General features: G+C 39.9%; 1 long non-coding RNA gene across 1 annotated transcript; it reads right to left on the bottom strand.

The window, feature by feature from the left end:
- Positions 1 to 2,487: 2,487 nt before the first annotated feature.
- Positions 2,488 to 6,024, bottom strand: LOC109367242. The gene is made up of 3 exons (XR_004159522.1): positions 5,945 to 6,024; positions 5,236 to 5,412; positions 2,488 to 4,594 (listed from the first exon to the last, which is right to left on the bottom strand). It is a non-coding gene; the product is annotated as an uncharacterized LOC109367242 (long non-coding RNA).
- Between the last annotated feature and the right edge of the window lie 17,878 nt (positions 6,025 to 23,902).

The raw sequence follows: 23,902 nt of genomic DNA, 5'->3' as shown, positions 1-23,902 counted from the left end.
TTCTGAAGGGAGCTGAGGATTCTTCCTGAAGTAAGAACCTTGTACTGGGTCACTGGACAAACACTTCTCTTTGTTTGCAATGCTGGCATCTACCAACTGTTGCTTTTCTCTCAAACTCAAAGAACATGATGTGTAGCTTAAAGAATTAACTCCAAGATCTTGCTTTGTTTGTATCTTTCTTAACAATCATTTATCATTGGAGTGAATGATGGTGAATCTTTAGAACAGAAAAGAGTGTGAGCTTTCACAATGTTCTCACAACATTAAAATACCATTCCTGTAGTTGCCAATAGTTTTTGTGAACAAAGACTGTAAACTTAACATGAACTTGAATTAATCCACTGATGAGAGCAGATGGAAGTCTCCTTACTATTACCACCCCAGAAGATTAAAGCGTGGAACTGGTGTTGTGGTGACTCTGGTGCTTACAGAAAATACCACTTACGTCAAAGTTATTAAATATTTCTAGGCTCTTCATCAACTATTTTAAGCATTGTTATTTATTTTATGTACTATTTCAGTGGGAAATTGTCAGTTAAGGCATCTACCCCTTTTTTGTGTCAGTGTTATCCACCACAGATCAAGACATGTTTCTGTCAAAGGGCTCCATAATCCATTCCTACAGAAAACCATGCATCAAGTTCGCAGGACGAAGTTCTGATAGATGAAGCACTCACTTATATGATGACAAGTAGAAATGGTTATATAAAATGAAATATCCTTTAAGCAAGTGAGTAATCCAATCCATTTTAAACACAGTCCTTAATGGGGAGGATGGGGGGCATCTTAAATGTAAGCAGCTGAATAATCCAATCCCTGTTGTGCAGGCAATACATATATTGAAACACATCATTTTAAATCTCTTAGAGGCCAACAAAACCGACTTTCTATACTATTTATGCCAATTGGACCAAGCTAGTTTGCAGGGAGCCTCAAAAACTCCTCTGCCGACATCAGTACTGTTTGGTTTTGGCCTCTTATACACCAACAAATAATGGACTGAAAGTGAGTTTAGTGTCAAATTTATTCTTGATTGGAAAACATACACAACAAATGCAGTAATTGCAGCACAATAAAATAATATGCCTGAGAGGGACACCATAGAGAGGATGTGGTCACAAGGGCTCTCTTGAGCAAGAACACTGTGCTTCCAAGCTTTACAAGCTGTTTTGGCACATGCCCTGACAACTCATGGTGAAACACAGCTCCTGCCCCCTGAGATCATGCTCCTCCACCAGGCCAAAGCCCAGGGCATAGTTCAGGATCCTGCAACACAGGAACAGCAAACCTGCTATTTTGCAGCACCAACCATTTCTCCATTTCAGTGAAACTCCTAAATTACCACAACACAATGTACACCTTTCTCTTTTAAGTCCTGAAACTTCATGTTTCCCTGCTTTGATATGTCACCCTTCTCTCCACGTTACCGGGATGCCCTGGATCTGCAGCACGCTTCATTGTAGGGATTCCACCCATGTTCACACACGTTCTTCCACCAGCAAAGCCTCAGTGTCACAGCAAGGGGCACAGATCCCCTGCTGCACAGAGCTCTTGTTATCAAACGATTGTTAAAAAACACAGCATAGTTGCAAGGACCTATCCCTGGATGTAAATATGTTTCAAATTAAAGTAAGACTAGAAATGACTGCAATATAAAGAATGCTCTGCTGACGGAAAATCTGGTAAACTCATGTCTTTTCCAGATATATCTATCGCATCGTATTTTTAAACGACCAGTTTTCATGTTTTTCAGCCACATAGTCTCCAATTTGTGTTCCTGGCTGTAAGTGTAATAGGATTTTTTTTTTGAAGTCTTCAGCTTCAGGCATTTTGTTCTCCTCTCCTTCCTTACATTTCCCTCACTAGTATTAGAATAACTAAACTTCCTTAGCACTGTCTGCTACTTTTTAATCTTGATTTCATAACTTCCGATACCCTGGATATGGTTTCTCTTAGAGAGAGCCTTAGAAAAATTATGTGTAAATACTACAACGCTGACGGGGGTTTCACGTCTCTGTATTTATGCCTTGTATATACTCTCGGCTCCCGATCTGCTTGCTTGCCAGCGTGATTGATTGGCTGTGTACTGAGGGATGTTTATAACAGCGGGCAGGTACTGCATTCGAACACGGACGTCAACACCCGAGGGCACCGAGCGGAGCGCTGCCGCTGCGCTCCTGCGGCTCCGAGGCCGCATCTCCGGCACGGATCCCGAGCTGCGTCGGTGGGGAAGGAGGTTTGCCATTTCTCCTTCCCGACAAACGGAACCAGCCCAGAGCAGACAGCGGTCAGCGTCGGTGGTGAGGGAGAAGATCAGAAAAAACAACAACCGACAACTCGTGGCCGTATTTTATTTATTGTAAAACCTCTGACCGAGGCGAGCCCCGCCCCGCCGGCTCCACCTGCCCGGGCACGGGAGGAGCCGCGCCGCCACCCCGGGGCTCCTCCACATGGGTCCCATTAGCGTCATTACTGTTGGTTGGGGGGGGGATTAAAGCGATTAGAATGAAAATAATTAAATGAGCTTCCTATTGCCCGGCCCGGCCTTGCAATAGAGAAAGGGGATTAGCACTTACTGCGGAAGCATTTGGGATTATTATTTATTTTATTTTTCGAAAGGTTTATTTTTAAAGGAAAGGAAACAAAGGGGGGGGAAGAAAAGAAAAACAAAATAAAAAACAACTTTGCAACTGTCACCATTTTGCAAGCGTCGGGTTATCACTTTGTCATAATGTGACCACGCTGTTTCCGATGGGTTTTCCAACCCGTAATCGTTTGTAACGTCTCAGAGTTGAATCAGGAAAGCAAAATAAAAAGCAAAAACGTTTTGATGCTTTGGGTTCTTTTAAAACGCTATTCTAGAGTGGGAAAAGTGGAGGGTTTATTTTCTTGCAGCAGCGAGAAGCGAAATAGCCGCGTTTTACAATTTGGAATAACGCCATAATCTTGACGAAGGGATTTAAATATCTAAAGATAACAGATGCGCTTTAGTCTGATGGAGCGGTGCCCGCCTCGCCACGCTCTTCTCTTTTTCAAGGTCAGCTCTGAGCAAGCGGCAGCTCCGCTCGTAAGCATCGCGCAGCGCACACTGCACTGCGGTGGCAGACACGGAGCTAATCCAATCCTTACCTCAATTTTCAGCGTTTTCTTTTCCATCGATAAAAATCGAACTGCTTAGAACCGTGTCCACGGTAACAACGAATTAGCGACAAGAGCCTTGCCTCTCTGCTGCTTTCTTCTTGAAAGGAACGTTCGCATTAAGCAGTGATAAAGCCAAAGGGCCACTTCGAGAAATTCACGGAGTCGGTTCTCAGCAGCACACGGAAGGGAGAAAGAAAAAAAAAAAAAAAAAGAAGAAAGAAATTAAAAAAAATAAGGAAGGAAACAAGAACGGAGGACGGAAGGAAGGGAGCCGCCGTTTGGGATAGCCCCGGCCCGCTCCGCTTGTTGGCACCGTAACCCCAGCCCAACCGTCGCAGCCGAATAGTGCTCGGCAAAGCGGCAGCTTCTAGCCATCATGCCTCTGCTACCCGAAGGCACAGCTCCAGAGTGGGAAATTCCATTTCCTAATTAAAATCTCGTCGGAAGAACTCAGGGTTCTGCGCTTCTGTATACGCCAAGCGTGCGAACACCGCCGCAAAATCAGTGCGGCTGTACTGCGCAGCTTTGGGCGTGCTCCCTGCGCTTGCTTTGGCTCAAAGGGTCCTTCTGAAGCTGAAAATTTGCCCTGGGGTGCTGTTATTTCTCAAATCTTTCAGGGTGAAATTAACGTACAGGCGTTTCTTTGATACGGTGGGGAGGGAAAAATCTCGCGTGTTGTCAGAAGTTAATTTTCAGCTACTTGAGGAGTCCTTGACTTTAAATATTTCTTTTTCCTCTGTAAATTTTACTGGCTTGCTTTCAGAGGTCATTCGGCAGGCCGAAGTCCCCATGCCAGCATTCAGCAACAAGCGCGACCCCATCCAGTAGCGGGTGCTGGGACCCTGCCCCCTCCCTTCGTGCCAAACACTTGCCTTTCTCATTACCCATAAAACGTTTACAGCCTCTCGGCCGAAGGCGTTTGTCGGGAGCTCGCCTTTACGCGTGGTGCCGCTGCGGCATTCCGCCTAACGCCTGCCTTCCTGATCCTATTACTGGCCCTGGATCGCTGCTTACGGGCAGTAAAAGTACCGCTCGAGAAGCGGGCAGGGAGCCGAGCAGGTGCCCGCTGCGTGCATTAATAATAACTGTTCTGAACCGTTCTTCAAGGAAAATAGCGAATCCCCCCCCGTTCCCTCCCCGCACTTCGAGCCCCTTCCATTCCCCCACTCCGCAGGATGGAGGGGATGGGGAGCAGCGTCCGCTGGAAGAAGCGCTTCGCATCTCCTTCGGCTGTGGGACTCGCACGCAGCTCCGCGCCTTTTAGCAAACACCGAGGAGAAGTGGGGGAAAAAAAAAATATTGACCGAAACGGGTGTACCTTTGGTGGCCGGGATGAGCGATGCTGCTGTTCTCCCTTATTTCGGCACTGATGCACCTCGGGGATCCCGGACTCCTCCGGTAACACTCCTCAGTCGCCAACAACGGCACGAGATTGGGTGTAAGGCACAGCAGCCTGCACGCACACACATGTTTTTGGCTGCTGGGAGAGGCCCGCAACCCACTGATGCCAGGCAGCTTCCCTCCGCCCTTGAGCGCCCTCACCGCATCTCAACCCCCAGACCGCGGGGAAACCCTCGCCTTCCAACAATTCCCTTCCTTCCTTTCTCTTTTCTTTTTTTTTCTTTTTTTCTTTTTTTTCCTGCCTTTCCTGAGGGCTGTACTGCAGCCGGGCTCGTCCTGCCCCCGACGCGCTGCCAAGCAGCCGCCCACCCCCAACCGAGGCTCTCCCCGGCCGTCCGTCGGTGCGGTGTCCCGGGGGACCGGGCAGGGAGAGACCTGGGGGGCACCCTGAGAGCTACGGCCCGGCCGAGCAGGGGGGTCTCATTCAGTCGGCCCCCGCAGGACACGGGGCGCCCCGACAGCTCGCCCTAAGCCGGCCCCACAGCACCGCAGAGAGCCGCCCGCCCGCTTTAAGAGCCTGGCGGGATGGAGTCCTCCTGACACGGGCGTTTGATTTAAAGACGTCTCCCGAGAAACACAAATAAATAACTTCTCGAGGAGAAAAGGAACCCGAGCCCAAAGCTGACAGGGGCTGCAAACGCTAAAGATGTGTACGGACGGGAGAAAGAGCAAAAGTAAATAAATCTTGGTTACCTAATTGAAAGGCAGAAGCGAGCCTTTTGTGTACACAGCGTTTCAGGGAGAAGAAAACCAGAGCTCGGGGGACGCGAGGAGCGCGGCGCCCGCCCGGGGCTACTCTGTGCCGTCGGGGAGGCTCCTCCGGCGGCGGGAGGTTGACCCCCGTTAGCTGAGGGCGGCCTCCCTCACCCCCTGAAAAAGGAGTAAAAAAAGAGCTCTAGGAAGAGCACAGGAACTTCCCTGGCTTCGAGGTTATTCTCCTGAGAGACTACAGAGAGAAACCTCTTCCCCGAAACAAGAGCGAAGGGGCGTGCGAGGAAGCGAAGCTGGAAAAGTATGAAGGTTCCCGAAATCGGTTATAGCGTTATCGTCTGGAGGCGTCTCCAAAGCCACTATTTCTAAGCACGTACGGCAAAGGATCTACAACGAATATCTAGAGGGGACTGCTCGCTGTCTCTCGCAGTTCTTCTCCCTGTCTGTGTAATCATGCCCAGCACCTCCCCAAACGTGCAGGCTGACACGTACTACCAATCCTTTGTGCTGGTACTGTAAAGCAATGCCATGCCAGTGCGAAGAACTCAGCATCGTGCACTCCGGTGTGAGAGAGAGGTACTGGGGGATGCCCTGAACACATTCTTTCGCTTCCTTTTAGCCTCACAGTAACTAATAACAACTGCAATTAACAGCTTCAATTTAATATCGCACAGTATTCTCCACTCCCTACCGTTTTGCTGCGCCAGCTGGGTGAAAACTTCCCGATGAGCTCCGAGTAACCCCTCTCCAGGACGTCAAGGACAGCTTCTCCCACCAGCTGCGAACCCATTTGCAGCAATTCCACCTCGTCACGTCAGCCACCCTACGGACATTGGTTCCAGCAGCACTTGCAGCAAGGCTGCTGCTGCCTTCACAAGCAGAGCACTCAGCTCTGTTCAGCTATCTCCATTACAGACAAAATCAGTCTGTTAAGATTGATGTGCAGATCTCCATACCTCTAACAACAAAAATGAGTGTTTATTCTGATATCTCTCCAGTCGACATCTGTGCATTGTGGCTGCAAGTCAGAAGTGCCTTTGGAATGTGGTGTAATATTCTTGATATGCAGGTGTACCAGGAATGGAGATGTTGAAAAGAGCCTCTTCATTGTCATTAACACCATTTGGTGTAGTGCACTCCTAAAACATAGTGCAATTCTGGAAGAGCTGTCACTTTCTTCTTCAGTCATGATTTCCTGACATCTCAGTTTTCCAACTGCAGGAAATAATGTTTTGAAAAAGCAGTTTCAATACATGAATACAGAACTAATCAAAAATTTTTTAAAAAGTTTAATCTTATTAACTTTTAATAAGTGTAACCATTTGCAAGGTATGGAAGAGGAGCTACTACAAACTGTGTGGTTCAAAAATCTCAAAATAAACCAAAACCTTTGCACCTAAATTCTCAGATTCCTGCTTCTTTAAAAGAAAGCTGTTATCAAAAATGGAGCACAATTAGGCTGGTGAGCACAGTCCTGTCACACTAGACCATAAGGGAAGGTGCAGGGACATGAGCTGGTCTGCAGGCAGCATAGCTGCCCCACTTGCCCAAGCTGAGCACCCTGCCCAGCACTGCTGAACTCAGCTCTGAATTACCACATTCTGTTGCTTGGGCAGCAGTTCTTAGTTTGGCAACCTTGCAAATGTGAGTGAAAAAGAATGAAAAGGCAGTAACACACACACAATTGCACAGTTGTATGTTGAGCTTTAGTGTATTTATCATCCTCCCTAAAGGGCAGCTCAATGTATATGAATTCAGGAATCTACCTTTGATGATGAGATGGCATTTGCACAAAACAGGACAGAGATGAAATGGAGTTGCTTTTAAATAACACGTTAAATAACACATTTTATTTGTGTGTGGCTTTTATTATTACTATTATTATTATTATTATTACTATTATTATTATTATTATGAAGATAGTAAAGTGAACAGTGCCTTACAGCCAAAAATTAGCTACTTCACTGTTATGAATTCATAAACACTGTTACATTTATGCTGCGTTTTAAAGAGCATTATATTTCAGCTCTATCTGACTTAAAAGAAATATATGTGAGTTACACGAACTCTTCCAAAGAATTGTCAGTGTGCCAAACCTCACCCTTGAATTAGATTTATTGTTCAGTGCTTTCTATCGTGTTACAGAATCCAAAACTCAGCCGTAGTCCAAAATATTCAGCCATTCTGGCAAACCTAAATTTGGCTCTTTTCTTTCCTGCAATAGATGGCATTTTACCCTCACTACCAGAAGGCACTGGCATGGAAGTGATGACAAGAAGGAAAAACTGCAGAACTTTTCTACTTGTGCAACGAAGTATGGCAGTGCACTGTGTTGGAAGAGATGCTCCAGAACGCGTACAGCAGTTAGGTCAGAACTTTTCTCCCTGAAGTCAGAAAACATTGCTCTGATGTGGCATTTAACATTTAGATACTCAAGCACTGGGTCCTTGGATAACTACATAAGAATATTCAAAGCTATTAAATACCGTGTGACTTGTTTTTTGCTGTTGAAACCTGCCTGTGGGGACAAATCCCAAAAGCCACAACTGCGGGTAGAGTACAATTACAGCTTTAGGATTTATAAGGTAAAGTTTTGTTCTCCAATATTTAATTGGATTTCCAATTTCTTTTTTTTTTTTTTCTTTATTGCTCCAATTCTATAACTCTGTAGTTTGGGACCTTAAAGTTCCCAGTGCACCTTGAACTGGGCTCTGTTCAACCATGATGAAACCCCGAGCCCACGTGGGAGTGATAAAATATAAATAATAATTATAACAATAAGCATATCATTGGTATTATTATTATTATTATTATTTTAGGAGAAACCATATTTTCAGTAGATAAAAGAAAAGTAAGAAATAAGAAATAAGAAATGGAGTCTAATAGTTACCTTTCCATGGGCATTGGAATATTCCACAGAGCGTTTTGTTTTGTCAGTCATAAAAAATGAGGCAGTTTTGTCCACTCCTGAGCAAACTAAGTGAAACGGGGGATAGGTGGGGCTAAAGGCACACTCCTACCTCTGTGTTTTTGATGTGTTTTGGTCACTTCACTGCATCCCTGTGCTGGACCACAAGGTCTGTCCACCATCTCGCTGCCAGCCCCAGGAGAAGTCCCAGCTGGCGCAAGGCCCAGGCGTCCTGCTGGGAAAAAACCCGGTGGTAACCTACATGTTGAATGTGTGATGGAGCTGCAGAAGTGGGCTCGCTGTGAGCAGCGTGGGGCTGTGCGAGGGCTCAGGCGGTGCTGACAGCAGCTGGGGAAAGGATTGCGGACAGACGTTTGGAAAGGAAAGGCCATGTGCCAGATGGCAACCAACCAGCAGGGCCTGGTGCTGAACAAAAGCCCTGGGGGAGGGAAAGAAAAAGAAGAAAAAAAAAAGCCCTAAGCAGAGAACTGGTCTTGTGGGGGCAATGCAGATTTCACTGTGAGGTATTAAAAAAAAAATAATCCACACTGGCCGTTATTTTTCCACAGGGCAACGTTTTATCAGAGACCTGTAGCGAAAACATTGCAAAATCTCACCTTACTTATTTGTAAGTCAGAAAGCCACGAAGGAAATAAAATGTTTTCTTCAAGGAGATTTTGATGTGTTGTTTATCCTGCTCTGTCATTTTTCTTGTCTCTCTTCATAACCCCTATGTAACCCAGAAACAGCCAGTAAAAAAGAGAGAACCTCTGCTTGTTTAATTACTTCCTGAAAATTTGATAACTACTGCTTCAGCCTCATTGGATAATCTACTTTTAAATTGCCTAGTCTTTCAAAGACAGCATAATTATTTGAGCGCGCTTACTTCCCTAGCTATACATCATGCCTATCAAAATTAAATGTTTCCAACATACCACTGCGGCATTTTAACATTTCACTCCTGTAATACCTTTAACAGTATATTGACCCTATACTTCCTTTTTAACAAATTTTCATACCTCAAGCAGTGAAGCACTGCCAGAAGATGGATCTTTAGTCTCTGACTGGGGAATTGAGTAATTTAAGGAATGATAAAGAGACTCATAAGATGCAAAATGTGGCTGCAATGTGATGTTTAAGAATTTTTTCCTTTATTTCAGTTTGAAGAGACTATTTCATTAATAGAACTAATTTTTGAACAAAGTTGTTTAAGCAGGAATCATCTCATGAGTTTGCAGGTCTGTTATGCATTTACACAGAATGTGTGTTTTTCAAAGGAATTTTGTGAAGATTTTATTTCAAAATGAGAAAAGCATTTATTATAACCAAAGAAGAAATGATACAGTGTATTCCTTCAACAGACCCACATTTTAACTGGAAAAATGGTGAGTTTTTGAAATATTATTTTTCTGTGTTCCATAGGATTATTCCTACTTCTATTTCATCATCAGGAAAAAGAAAAAAAAAAGATTTCTAATGAACAGGTACTGATAAATCAATGATCTATGCATTGAGTGGGTGTTCAGGATGCAACCACTGCAATAGAAGTGTGTGTTTTTCAAGGCTGAAAGGCTCCCTCCTTCCTGTACTTGGATTTATTCAATAAAGAAATGGGAGGCTAGAAGTGGCTCCAAATGCAGATTTTAGAGCACTTCTGAGCATTCCTCTCTCAGGATATGCTGAATTTGAGGTTTGGTGGCATTTAGCTGGACCTTTTTAAAAAAAAAAAAACAAAAAACAAAAAACAAAAAACTTGTACTGAGTCAATCAGTAAACCACACTTTCAAAAGAGAGAGAGGTTTTATTTGCAGAAATGCATGCAGAATGTAGAGGCAGATCCTGTTGGTGTATGTACTGCACGTGTGTGTGTGCATGCAAGCCAGAAGACTGTCTGCATGTGCAGGTCAATCCAGCATGAGCAAAACCAAAAGCAAACGAGGTAAAGAAAAGGCACGTAAAAAAGGGGAAAAGAAAGAAGCCCCCCTTGGTTCTAAATCATCACAAAGACTGCAATATCCTGTTATCTATTGTAGTAACATCATATACAAAATAAAGAAACAAATGTTGCCCTTCTGTGAAGGGAGATAATAAAAGATTGATTCATTAAAAAGAAAAAACAGAAGAGATCAGAAATATGTTGTCTTAAAAGTTATGCTAAGGAAAAGCCCAGACAGACTTAACTTCTAAGCAGCTTGAATTTCTTCAGCCTAGCTGTTACTGACGGATCAAACAGCATAGATGTGAGATGAAGGACAAGCAAAAGAGATTGGATGTCTGGTCCCACAAACCTGTTCCTAAAGCCTATTGACCTAGAGAAGAATTTTGTATGCTGATCTTCATTTATTTTTTCCTACCACAGACGTTAAAAAGACAAAAGTAAGAGACTAAAAAGCACCAACATAATAAGTGCTAAGGGAGCTGATAAATGTGTTTAGCCCTAAAGATTACTCATCATGGATTGGCACAGGTTTAAAATACCCATCCAGAGTGCCTCTTTAGTTCTGTTATTATGGTTAGCTAATGGTAAATAGGTAGAAGTTAGGAAGGTAAATGTGTCAAACCATAACATTAAATGATGAGAAAATAACTACACTAGTGCAGGCATGACAGTTTTTAATTTCATTTCAAAGAATTTAAAAGTTATCTACCTTTTTCTAAAATTTGGGTCCAAAATGTCATTGACTAATAAATTGATTTTTATTCTCCTTCATACCCTAAGCATGCTTCAAAGTTTGTGAAATATCCAAAATGGCAAATCTTGCTGAAACTTACAAAGCTTTTGCGAAAGTGACAGATGAAATAATAAATAATATTAACAAATAAATCTTCAACTCTTACCCACTATAAGAACAACACAATATTGTGTGAGTGAAAACTGATACAGGAGCACTTTTAGAGACAATCCGTAGAACTCACAGGAATAAGCTTCAGCACAGGAATATTTGCCAGATCTAGAAGGGCTCAGTTATCAACAGTGTATATGCTTAGAGAGTGTACGTGTTATGGCTGCTGAAAAAAAGAATTAAGTGCCAACAGTTGGACTCTCAGTATCTCATATAGCCCCTTACAGAAGTCTGGCCAGCAATTCCCACTACTGGCAAGTGTGCTGTGCTTCCCAAACTTGCAGTACTCACCTAGCTGCCCAAGTAAGGCACTTGCTTAGGCAGAAGGTGTTAGGTGTTAAAGGAAGGGAATAACCTTCCAAATCCTGATACCTGCATCCATTCTTTCAGCGTACTTGGTCTGCTAGCATACATACCTTGTGCCATTATAGCATAATGCCAGTTTTACTTGTACAGAGTATTAAATAGCACAAACAGCTTCATTCCACGTCTGAGCTTTTTGTTTTTGTTTTCTCAGTAGCTTAGACAGAGTGCACACATAGAATAACCAAAGTTATTATGAAAGAAGGAACAGGTCATCGTTTGTAGTTCGTTCGTTTTGATTAATCATTGGCAGATTTGGGAAATTTCTGTAATGAACTAAACAAAAATGCTTCTGTTCAGAAGAGCGTTCCCCAACAGTTCTCACCGAGTATTCCATGCTTGCTTAATATTTAAGGTCAGAATAGTCACAGTAGAATTAAATCACTGTTCTGAACTGAGCTATGCTCACACAGTGATTTATCAAAGCGGATTAGATCTTAAAAATCAATCATTCTAAATGAAAGAATTCCAGCTGATGCCCCACATGGAATTAATATCTAATTAAGGATAACAATCTCAAAGGGAGAAAAAACATTTTTCTGTAATTCATGCACATGTATCTCTTTCCAACTTTTCTTCAATTATATAGAAACTCTTACAGTAGCTGCCATAAACTCCACACTTTTGTTTTATCCTCAGTTATCAAATTCATGCTGTGCTGTATGCCCACATAAAATATTAACTAATGACTCCTAAAAATCTTATCTTAAAGAAAGACTTGTACTTAAAACAGTTTCTGAATAGAAGTTTGACCTAGACTTTTTATTACAGCATTTTAAATCTCACCAAAGGGAAACATTCTAAGAAATACCTTAAGGAGAACTTATTTTGATAGTAGATCACAGTATTCATAATAATAATAAAACTTACATTTTCTTTGTTTCTCCTGATTTTGTATGCTCTGGAGCTATTCTTGAGCAGTTCAAATTTTATTTCATACTCCCCACATTCCTCTAATGGGGTTTTGCAGAGCTGCTCTGTGACAGCCATCATACAAATAGTTTTCTGGGTTTGAAATTTGTCTGGGTTACGTGCACACTCCTTGGGGCAAGGCCCAGGGGAAATACTCACTGTGGTGAGATCTGTTTCCCAATTGATTATGATGGAGCTGGTATTTTGTAAAGCAAATACATTTGTGAGAGCCATGACGTTCCTGTACAGTTAAAGTGCTATGAAAATAGAAACAAGTCAGCTACTGTAGTCAGACAAGTACTTCCTTATTCTTAGAAAAATAAAAGAAAATAAGTTTTAAGTAAAAATAATAAGCTCTTTTTAATAATGGATGATTTTATAACAATCTGCAGTAAAAAAAAGGTCGTCTGGGCTAGAGATTCCTTTCCTCCTCAAGGGATTTCTTTTTACTTATTTATTATTGACTTTGAAGAAGGGAAAGAATTATTTCTTTAAACAACTGGCTGCAGATTAAAATTAACACTGTACATTTCAATTATTATCAATTCATCAATGAATCAAGAGAGCTGGTATCTTATTTTAATTAAAATAGTTCCATCAGATAACCTAAGCCTCTAAAGCCATATATTTGATTTTAATTAAAAAAAATTCTGGTTGCGATCATTGTTCAGAATTAATATACCAAATAAAATATGGGAAGAAAAGAGGTAAGGGGAGGTTATATAGTGTTACCTGATAAAAGGAGACAGTAATATTTAAAATGAGGTAAGTGTTACACCGATTTATGATGTATTTTATCTTCTGGAGAAACCCTAGTTTATCGTAGTGTCATTTAGTTTGAAACGTCAGCTGTATATCTTTCTGCTTTCGAATGTTACTCTAGGTTGAAAGGAAAAAGTTTGCAGTGATGTTCTGTATAAGCAGATCAAAAGCTTGGCATTTTTTTCTGGGATAATTCACTTTTATACTGAAGTTTTTTTGTTGTCATATATATATAAATATTATAAAAAACTTATAAATATTTTGAAAGAATATTAATTAATAACACTTAACAATTCTCTCATCTTTATAGCCCCATACAAATATTTTCTATCAGAAAGGATGAAAATGTTCCTTTTGTTTCAATTCCCACTCAAATTATCATGTAAACATCCTAAACCCTAGCCTAATAGCACTAGAATTTCTATTTTTTCTTTGTTTTGAAAACAAAGCAGAATATCTTCATTCATAGTCTGCTTTTCTTTCTATCTGTAACATTTGCATCAAGAGTTTCACCAGTATAGAAGGGATTTAATTTGTAAGAAAACAGAAGAGCTTGAGTGGTGGGCTTACAAATAAATATAAATTTAATGCCCAGATAATGCCATATTGGTAATGGATTTATTTTCAATATATACTCCCATCAGTTGTAAATCAGACTCCACCTCCATTGCGTATGTTTAAAAGTCTTCTAAGTTGTTCTTGTTCTCAAAAACAAAAGTATAAAAAGTGCCCCTGGTCCCAATACCAAAACAGCAAGGTAAAATAAGTCAGCCTCTAAATTGCTCACCTAATCTCATCATTTAAAAGTGACGTACCAGCAAAGAGCCAAACTAACCTCTATGTCACCACTTGCCCAGGGAGCAGGGTGAGCAGAGGTGGTGCTTTTCTTCGGCTGTATGGTACCAAGGTTGGTAGCAAGTGTTGTTTTGTTTTTTTGTTTGTTTGTTCTGTTTGTTTTTTGTTTTTTTTTTTTTTCGTCTAACGTTACAAGACATAGAAGATGCAAGATCTTGTGTGACTGAAAAAAGAAGAAACACTGTTCATCTGCAAGTCAACAGGATTTCATTTCTCTCAAGGTAGCAGCTCTGACCTCCTGCTGATTTCCAAGTACAGGAGAAGCAATGACCTGTCACTTCTTAATGATGGCCATCTAACAGTGCTGGGCTTCTAACCCTTAGGATTGTACCAGTAAACCATTTACCATTCAAAATCACATCACAGCCATGGATGGCTGAGTCCAAATGCTTGTAGACATTTATCCATCCAATGTCAGCATGCACATGTATATCCAATGCAGAATATATTTCTAATTTTCTTTTCTTAGATATAGTGGTATATACACACTTCGAAGAAATTAGCTGAAGGAAAAAATGTTAGTCTTCATTTGTACTCACAGTGGATTGTTTTGCTCTGTGTGAACTAACGCCAGCTGCCCCAAGCAGCACTGTTTATTTCCATTTACAGCAATTTGTAGGATAATGTATAGTTGTACTATAAGGATTATAGTTGCTTGCCACTGCTGTCAGCACACATTATTATAGGAGCTCAAGCCCTCAAGTCCCATGACCTTCCACTTTTTATCTTTAAAAAAGCAACTCTTGGTCAAGGTTATCATAGATTTATTCACATTGTTTTTCATTTCTGTATCTCTTCACTTGTTCTCAGGGTAAATGGGATAATAATTATTGTAATCTATAAAGCTTTAACATATTTGCCTCATGAGAGTTCAGTGTCTGGACTCTAGTGTTAACATCTTGGATGTAAGTACCAGAAAAGAAATTACAACTAAACCAGAAGGATTATTTTTCACTATTATTACTATTGTTGTGGAGTTGTTTTTTTGTTTTTTTGTTTTTTTTTGTGCTTGCATAGTTATCTTTATTTTTTCTAAAGCCTAACTTTTTTCAATTAAGGAAAAGAAGACACTTGCATAAATCTTTCAGGGATCTCAGCTCACCATTTAATCTCATTATGGCTGATAAGGAATTAATGACTGTTGTGCACTCATAAGTATCCTGGGGATTGAAATGAGCACAGTTCAGACATTTATGACAGCAGGATCTCATTTATGCATGTGTGATCACTTACATTCTCTTCACATCAGCATGGTGGATCCACTGAGCCCTTCCACATCAGATGAATGACAAAAAGTCTGCTATGGATGCGCTGCTTTAGGTTTGGCCCACTGAAGAAAGCAGCTCTTGAAGACATTTTCAGACCTTGTCTTGGCCAGACTCCTAGACACATTGGGACTCTGGAACAAATTTAGAAGTGCCACTTTGAGGCTTTAATTCTTGTCTGCTAGTCTTGAATGGCTTGCAGATAATAATCTGCATCACTTATGCACATGCACAAACGGATGTATATGCGTGGATGCACACAAAGATGGAGACCACAAAGACTTAGTTAGGAAATGAAATGTATAGTTTTCTGACTCCCTTCCATGATTCTGAAAAGGAAAAAAAAAAATGCTTTCAAGTCCTCTCAGAATAAGACAGATTTTTGGAAGACCCAAAACAGAGCCATAACGCAGTTCGTGACTGAATAGACAATGGAACAAAAACATGAAGGTATCTCTTGACTCTTTCTTCAGTGGTTTCCTATTAGAGAAGCATCTGCTTGTCTGCTATTTGCTAAGCTTCCATCAAAGTGGGAAATACATAGACTTGCAACATACAATATTCACACAATGTTGGCAACAAGTTACACTTTATTAAAAATATTAAGAAAGCAAAACAATTATAAAATAAGTATTCGTATGGGAGTCCAATTAGCCTATCTTTCCCTTTTTATTCCTCTCTCAGAGCAAAACTTTCTGTTTTCCTGAAACTACATGATAAAGAAAGGGACCAAATTCAGAATCAAGGTCTCACTTTTCCATGTGATAGTGCTATACAAGCTCTGACTTCACAGTTTTGTAAATCAGCAGAGGTATACGGAAGGGAAGCCTGCAGACAAACCCATTTTGCCAACAGTAGTAGAGTGCAAGACAAACATTCAGAATTGATCCTTCCTAACTGATCAGGGTCTACAAATTAAAAGGCACAGAACATGCAAAGAACTGTCAAAAGACTTAGTTACTAAGGGCCAGAAGAACTTCCACTCTCTTTGGAAAGAAGAGTTTTGTTATCACTCTATTACATTTTGCCGTAGCTTCTTGCATTGGTTTTTATATTGCTTTATTCATACCCCCCACAAACCAAGCAAAACATAACCCCCCAGATATTTAGCCTTGTGGTAGTTGTTGGCATCTCCAATGGTTTATCACCTGTGTTTTACAAATGGTGAATCCAGGGCACAGAAGGACACTCATATACCACAAATAGAGACCTAAAAATAAAACTGCTTCTGAAGACTCCAATAACCAGCTGCCAAGACTGTAGGGACATATCTGTATTTTTCCAGTCACATACTGTGTCCTCAAAATTTTAGGGCAGAAAAAAACCCTTCCTTATTCAAATCCATTTTGATTCAAAGAAAAGAAACTTCACCTTTGCTGCCTCCAGGGCAACGTTCAAAATGACCTCATGTAGGAGTTTACATTCAGAATCCATCATTACAGAGAAAAATCAAAACAACAGAATCTTTCCCACTCTGAACTGTTGTGCTGTTGTTCTTCCATGGTGAGTCCTTAGGAAAGACTCAGGGATGTGAGCCGATTCGCACCACATAAAATACAAACAACTCGGCTCTGAATGTGGGCACTTGCAAATTAGTTGCAAGAATGAAGTGTCTTAACAGCAATTGAAACATAATTTGTTCAAAGCTTAAGGGCCTTTTTTACGTCTGGCCACAAGGTCATAAAACCTGCAGAAATATCTCAAAGATCACGCATAGAAAAGATTAAATACTGCATAAATAATACACAGACGTTACGAGCTTTTACAAATACAAGTTACATTCTTTCAGTGAAAAATTGTCTTTAATACAGATTTTTTCCCTTCCAATTTCTTTCTGCAGCTATTGGTATAATATTCTACAATCTTGCAAAATGATTTTATTACTTACCAGAACAGGAGAAATCTCACCCCCTCTTAACTTGAAGCTGATAAGGAAAAACCTCCCTAATCCTATTTGTCAGTTAAAAACAAAACAGAATAAAACAAAACAAAACATTCTTGCTCACCTCACAGAGTGGCTGAATAAATAAATATGACACAGCAGGTTTAGCGATAAGAAGTCAATGAATTGAGAAAGACCTTGAATTCTGAACTATTCTCATTATCACCAGATCTCAAACAGTTTTGCTAAACAGCTCCAGTTCTTTGGTGAGAGGAACAAGGATGGAAGCTTTACAACAGCATTCAGTACGTCTTGATAAATAGCAAAAAAAAGCTCAGTGGAAATGTTCAACTTCTTTATGATTAAAAAACAAACCTTTAATGTAGTTTTTGTTTACTGTGTCATAAGTGCAGCGTTGGAAGTTGTTGCCAAATAATCATTGGAACAGGCATCACTAGAGCAGTGTCAGCCAGCCAGCTCTTTGAAAATGATTCAGTTCCTCTAGTCTTATGACTAAAATAATATCCAGTGGCTCCAGCCTGAAGCCTGGTTAATACATCTGTCCAGAACACATAATTATTCAGTCATAACATTCCCCCGGCCACCAGCCAACAAACCAATCAGCATTTCTTTCTAACTCACGAGAATTTTTGCTGTGTCAAACTGTTTGATCTCTAGGTAGTAAAAATGCAAAAAATGGAAGAACGTTGCACTGAAAGGTTTTAATTTAACGTAGTTTCTCATGGAAATTAAATGTGAAAAGAAGCATGTTTTTGTTGAATTTGCTAAAGTTAAACTTTTATTCTGCTTTAGGAGTTATATTAATATATCTATGTTGCAGCTTTCTTGTTATCTCTTCAGCATCTAAGATTCTGAAATCTAATCTCAGTTTCATTAATTGCTTTCACCAGGAAACTCATGTTTATGAGAAAGTGAGGTGACACCAACAAATTTGAAAGGTTTCTGTATTTACGGCTACCAAGGAATATGTTATGTATGCTGTGTGTGGAAATGAGTTGAAATGCAGTCTGCATTTGTTCAGACACACTGCTCACAGTAAACTAGATCTTCATTTGTAAAAGCACACGTTTAATTTTTTGAAGCTAAATTTTGAAAATTCAGATCCAGATCACATTGATTCCAGGCACTGGAATCAATAAAAGCTTTATCTTGACTGCTAGGACACAGGATCAAGAATACTGTGTCATTATATTTACATCTTGTATAATATGCCAAAACCACAGCCAGGAAAGCACTTCACGCATATTTCTGAGCAACTCAATATATTCTCTATAAAGATATGACATTTCTAAAATGGCAAGAGAAATTGATATAATTTCTCCAAAGAAAAACTGAGGCAACATCCTCAAAGAACCTCAAAGAACCCACATCATTTCAGAAAGATCAAAGTATATTTATTTTTCAAGTGCTATAGTTTTATGTAACGTTCTTTTTTATGGTTTAGACAAACTGACAAACACCTTCAGGTCACAGCCAATGATTAGAATTTAAAGGTACTATGGGAACACAGATAAAGATCAGTGCACTTCGCTTGTCCACATTGAACACTGGCCACTCACAAAAAACTTTCCTAATCTTCTCACAAGCTGTATAAAGATAAGACACTGGCTATGCCTCAACTAGAGCAAGGGAGAGAACTCTCAGGTTCCTCCATTCCAAATGGAAGATTTTGTCAGCATCATTCTCTGAATTTTTAGCCCATTATGATACAGTTAAATCTCTCAAAGGTCTCTAGATTTGTTCTACAAGTGTTAAAAAATTAAAAACAACATCATTTATTTCAGCATTAACAAAGACTTAATGCACTTAGAGAATCTGTGAGAGGACTGAAAAGTAGTTCTCTATCATAATTTACAGTGTGCTAAGGAACTGTTGGGTTTTTATCACACACATTATTTTCAATTTGAAAGCATCCTTGGTTTCCTGAATTTAAGCATTCAAACTATCAAATTTGCAAGTAAAACTAACTCTTCACTACACATAGAACAAAATGACAAAACACTGTTTAACTTGCATCCCTCTAGAAAATACTTAATAAAGATTAAGGTTGATGAACTACACTGGGAAATGCCAGAAGAATATTGCCTGAATCCACACAACTTTCCTGCAGTCATTGCCTCTCTGTGCAAATGCACATTTATCCAGCTTAATTCTATGATCCCACTTCTGATTTTTAACAGGACTCCTGCCTTATTTTGTGTAATCATAACACTGCCTTTTTTCTGTCTTCTGCTCTCCTTGTATGTTCACATATTACACAGAAGCGTACCACCCAAACCCTGCTTTGAATACATAAGCTACAAACTTCAAGGTTTTATGCCCATTTCCACTTTTCTCTCACACACATACTTTAATGGGATGCTTTGCATTTATTTTCACATCTTGCTAAGAGCCACGAGGTTATGGATGTTTCTGTTCTGTACAGAAACTAAAAATTGACAATGGGAGCAGCTGTGAGTTTGTGAGACAATCTTGGAGTATATAGTACTGTGACAAATCAAATTAGTAATACATAAAGTCTAAAAAGCAGCACTAAATGATTTCAGAAGTAATCGTGAGGACTCAGTTCCCGTGGAAAACTGACCACAAATATTTCAAATTAGTTTATATAAGAAATTATGAATAAAAATAAAATAATATTTTGCTTTCCTGCTCACATGGGACACTCAAACATACACACAAAATGTAGAAAGGGGCATTTAGAGGCATTATTCACTATGAGCCTAATATTTCCTGTGTTCTTGATGTTTCATCTCTTTCCAGAATCTATGTTACAGCAAAGAACCAGCTTTCTGGCCTCAGATATTGCCTCCCCTCTCCCATTTTCTTTTTCTTTAGTGTTCGTCTATAGAAAAGGGGAAGGAACATATCCTTCCACATAACATAACCACCACCACCACCACAACAAAAAAAAGACATTTTATTTTTAGGGAGGCAAAACTAAGTGCCCCAGTCTCTGGACTTGGTTAAATTAGCTTTGAAGATACTCTAATGAATTTGGATAATCCTACAAGCTTTAGGACCAAGGCACCTGCACAATTTTCTTATTTGAAAATAGCTACAGAATTCTTCCAAGGTATTCTCAGGGTTTGAGTTTTACCTAAAAAATTTGTCCTACAGCCACATGAAATTATTTCAAAGCAGAGTGCTCTAAGCAAAACAGCAAATATTGCAACTCACTTAAGCCACAGAACAGGAATTATCTGAAGGTTACATTTCTGACATTAAGCAAGAGCTGTGTATAAAGACTGTACTTTGGCAAGATCGTGGGAACAGGCAGCTGCTGCATAAGCAACAACATAATTTCCCAAACAGTACATCATCTGAAACTATCAACTTGTTCCAATCTTTAAAGGCACATAAAAGGTGTGAAGTGCATCCATAAAAACAGCCAATAATATCTGAATATAAATGTTTAAATGATAAGCTAGGCTTAAGATAACCTAAGGCTGTTTGTTAATTTGTTTTAATTTTGAAATCAAAGAGCACTGTGAGGCTGGACAGAGACTACTACAATGATGTACATTCCCAAACTTGTTCTTCTAAAGGGCTGCTGTGTACACTTGGTTCAGAATAGCCAGGTGGGTTTCTGTTCAGATTTCTTCCCCAGTCTCCCCTGACCTCTTTTGAATCATGCATTATATACTGCTTAAATTAAACACTTTCTTCACAATTTGAGAGTTGTGTTTCTCTTTCTTCTTTCCTTTTTTAAATAAATTTCAAGTGACATAATTTGAATACTTAGGATTTGTATGAAGAAAATATTATATGTACAGACACTACAAAGCTCCTGTTAAAAGCTAATATAAAGTACATGATCCCTCCAACTTCCTTCCATTTCTTACATTTGCAGAAACTAGAGCACTGCATGCCCATTTTGCTTTTTCCTACCTTCCAAGGAGCCTGTGCCCATGCCAGCATTCCTTCTTCCCAGCTCTTCCTGTCCCAAAAATCCAGATTTCAAATCTAAAGAGCATATTAGCATGATCAATTTTCTACATGTCTGGCCCACAGTTTTTCCTGTGCTTATTGTTCTTCACTTTGATAGCACTAGGATAACACAAACTTAGCAGTCTCTAGTTGTAGATATACACACACACTTATGCATGTATATGTGGTAATTGAACAAAGCATTCTGAAAAGGACTATCATAGGCCAATTCAGTATGTCATACAAGGAAGAGAAAAAGCTAAAATGTTACCCTAATTTATTCCAACAGTGTGATTAGTAAATAAATGGGAAAAAAAGTTGTTACAACCAATGAATTTATATAATTCAGATTTTATTTAAGATCTTATACAACCTCTTCTAACTCTCCTATTTGTCCCCATTTTCACCACACTCACTTAAATAGATGATGGCTCGGTAAGTTAAAAAAAAAAGTTTCCCTTGAAATCTGCATTATTCCTCTCTCTGCACTGAACAATTACAATAAATCACATCCTCCCCAGTCACCACCTAACCACAGGCACAGAGATGTCTAGAGTGGGTAGACCCACTCTACCATCAGTGGAGAAGGGCACCTAGCACTCCAGTGGCCCTTTTGTAGATGCCTTTCTCCTGGTTGTAAGGCTTGAAGGTAGCAAAGCTAAGGTTTATTTAAGGTAACATCATCTCAATTAAGTTTCCTTTAGCTAAAGGACTTCATTTCCATGCACAGAGGTGGGGAGCATCCAGGCCAGCATCTGAAGCATGTTGCATTACGGCACAAGAGCCACAGCCATCTCTGACACATGGTGCTCTCCTTCCTCTGCTGTCACACTTTCCAAAGGCAATATTTATCCTTCCACTCAGAAATGAAAATGAAAGCTAGTGTGTGACAGAACGTACAGTATGATGCAGGGTACTTCATGTCATGGCAAAAACAGCTTGCAGACAGCATGCCAGTGATGATATCATTCATAGACAACAGTTAATTTGGAAACTGGAAGAGAAAAGCTAATATCTCCAGCGTTATGTGATTTTGTACTGAAAGGTCCTCACATAAATGTGCACATGTATGGGACCAGTATTAAAAGCATTCAGTTTGGGGATCAAACACCAAGGAATGTGCAGTTGGGAACAGCTTCACATTGGTCAGTAGATGGGATAATTGGCTTTATTCTTTAACTTGCTATTGAACGTATATTAACATTTCCTGAATTTTGCAGGCTTAAGCAGCAAGCTAGATACTAACAGAGGGCTCTCCTTCTCCCTGAGCATCTTCTCTGAACCATTTATAATTGTACTGGTATTAAAAGAAAACCTTAAACTACCATTAAATACACCTTTGACTGGATCCAGGCTACAAAGCAATGAGCAACCATGTATTCTGGATGAACTCAGAAGTGCTTCTTGCAGTCATATATTCGTCTCTTCACCAAGCAAGACAATCCTCTGGACTTCATATATAATGAACACTCAGTATATAGATGCTGTATATATTTCTGCTTCCTTAAAATAACAAGCAGAGACAAGAAACAATATAAAGAATAAAGATGAAAGACATAACTGCCTAGTTTGAAAATTAAACATAAATTGAGGTGGAAGAAATTCTCATTATTTACTCAGAGGCCGTTGCAAAGCTCTTTAAAATCAATGAGAAGAAGATAGACTTTAGTAGTATTTCGGTTGTGGCAGTACACAGACTTTAGAAAAATCTGTTTTGAAGTGAGGAGGGAAAGGGCTTTCTGGATTATCCTGTACTGTTTTTGCCTGAGGGACAGTCTGACAGTCTTATCCCTCAATTTACAAGGACATTTGTACTTCATTACCTCTCTGCAAGAACAAAGCTCGCTGAAATTCTGTAGCACTGGATTAAGTGTAAAATAGGACTAGAGCAGGAAATAAAATAGTTTAGGTAACACTTACAGGGAGATACAGCTAAGAAGGGACACCCAGGCTGCTGTATCTGCAGGTTCCCCTCATTCAGCAGGTCAGGCCACAGCCCTGGGAGCAGTGCTGAGCAGGCTGCCCACATATCCAGCCCCACACTACTGGCATCCTGCCGAGCAGTCAAGTCACAGTACCAGGGAAAACCATTTCCCTGGATTTCAGAATTGTTTTCAGTATTGCTTGATATTTCCTCTGAAACTAAACAGTGTATCTAAACTACATGATGAGAACTTTAATAAAGTAAGTTTTCCTTCCCTCAAAAATGACATTTGTTTTTCCATCTTTTTTCTCTTGTATTTGTTCTTCGTTGCTTTGGAATTGAAGGATTATCACAACTAACAAATCTATTTGTTACTCCGCATGGATATTAAGTACTGTTTTATTGCTAAATTCAACCCAATCCAGGACTGCTTTCCAAATGTATAGAGCACAGGTCTCTCTCATAGGGATTTTAACATACTAGAGAACAAGTAGCTTCCAAATGGAGAGCCAGAAGAGGCAATATATGGGTTGAAAATATACTCAAGAATGTATGAAATACCAGGATTTGTACAGCTTTTCATGTATGTTTTCCTGTTCCATATCTATGAGAGCTTAAAAATCAGTACTGAATCCACATAATAAAGTGTCTCTCAAAGCTTTCTTTCCTCCACTATTAGGTTATTTGCTCCATGACCAGAATCCTCATGCTGAGGAATGTTGGTCTTCCTGTACAGCCCCTTGCAGGTCATTTTTAATGCAATTATTCCAAAAATACACCTTTCAACCTCTGCAAAATGCAGTATCTTTCACTTTCAGTGCATATAACCCTCCTGATCACAATGAGTTAGAATTATAGAATCACAAAGGTTAGAAAAGTCCTCCAAGATCATCTAGTTCAAGCATCCACCTACCACAAATTCCACCCATTAAGCTATGTCTTAGTACATTATCTAAACGTTTCTTAAACACATCCAGAGACAGT

Source organism: Meleagris gallopavo, chromosome 4, assembly GCF_000146605.3.
Source record: "Meleagris gallopavo isolate NT-WF06-2002-E0010 breed Aviagen turkey brand Nicholas breeding stock chromosome 4, Turkey_5.1, whole genome shotgun sequence".
NCBI classification, from domain to species: Eukaryota; Metazoa; Chordata; class Aves; order Galliformes; family Phasianidae; genus Meleagris; species Meleagris gallopavo.
This window is presented reverse-complemented; position numbering and strand designations above follow the sequence as displayed.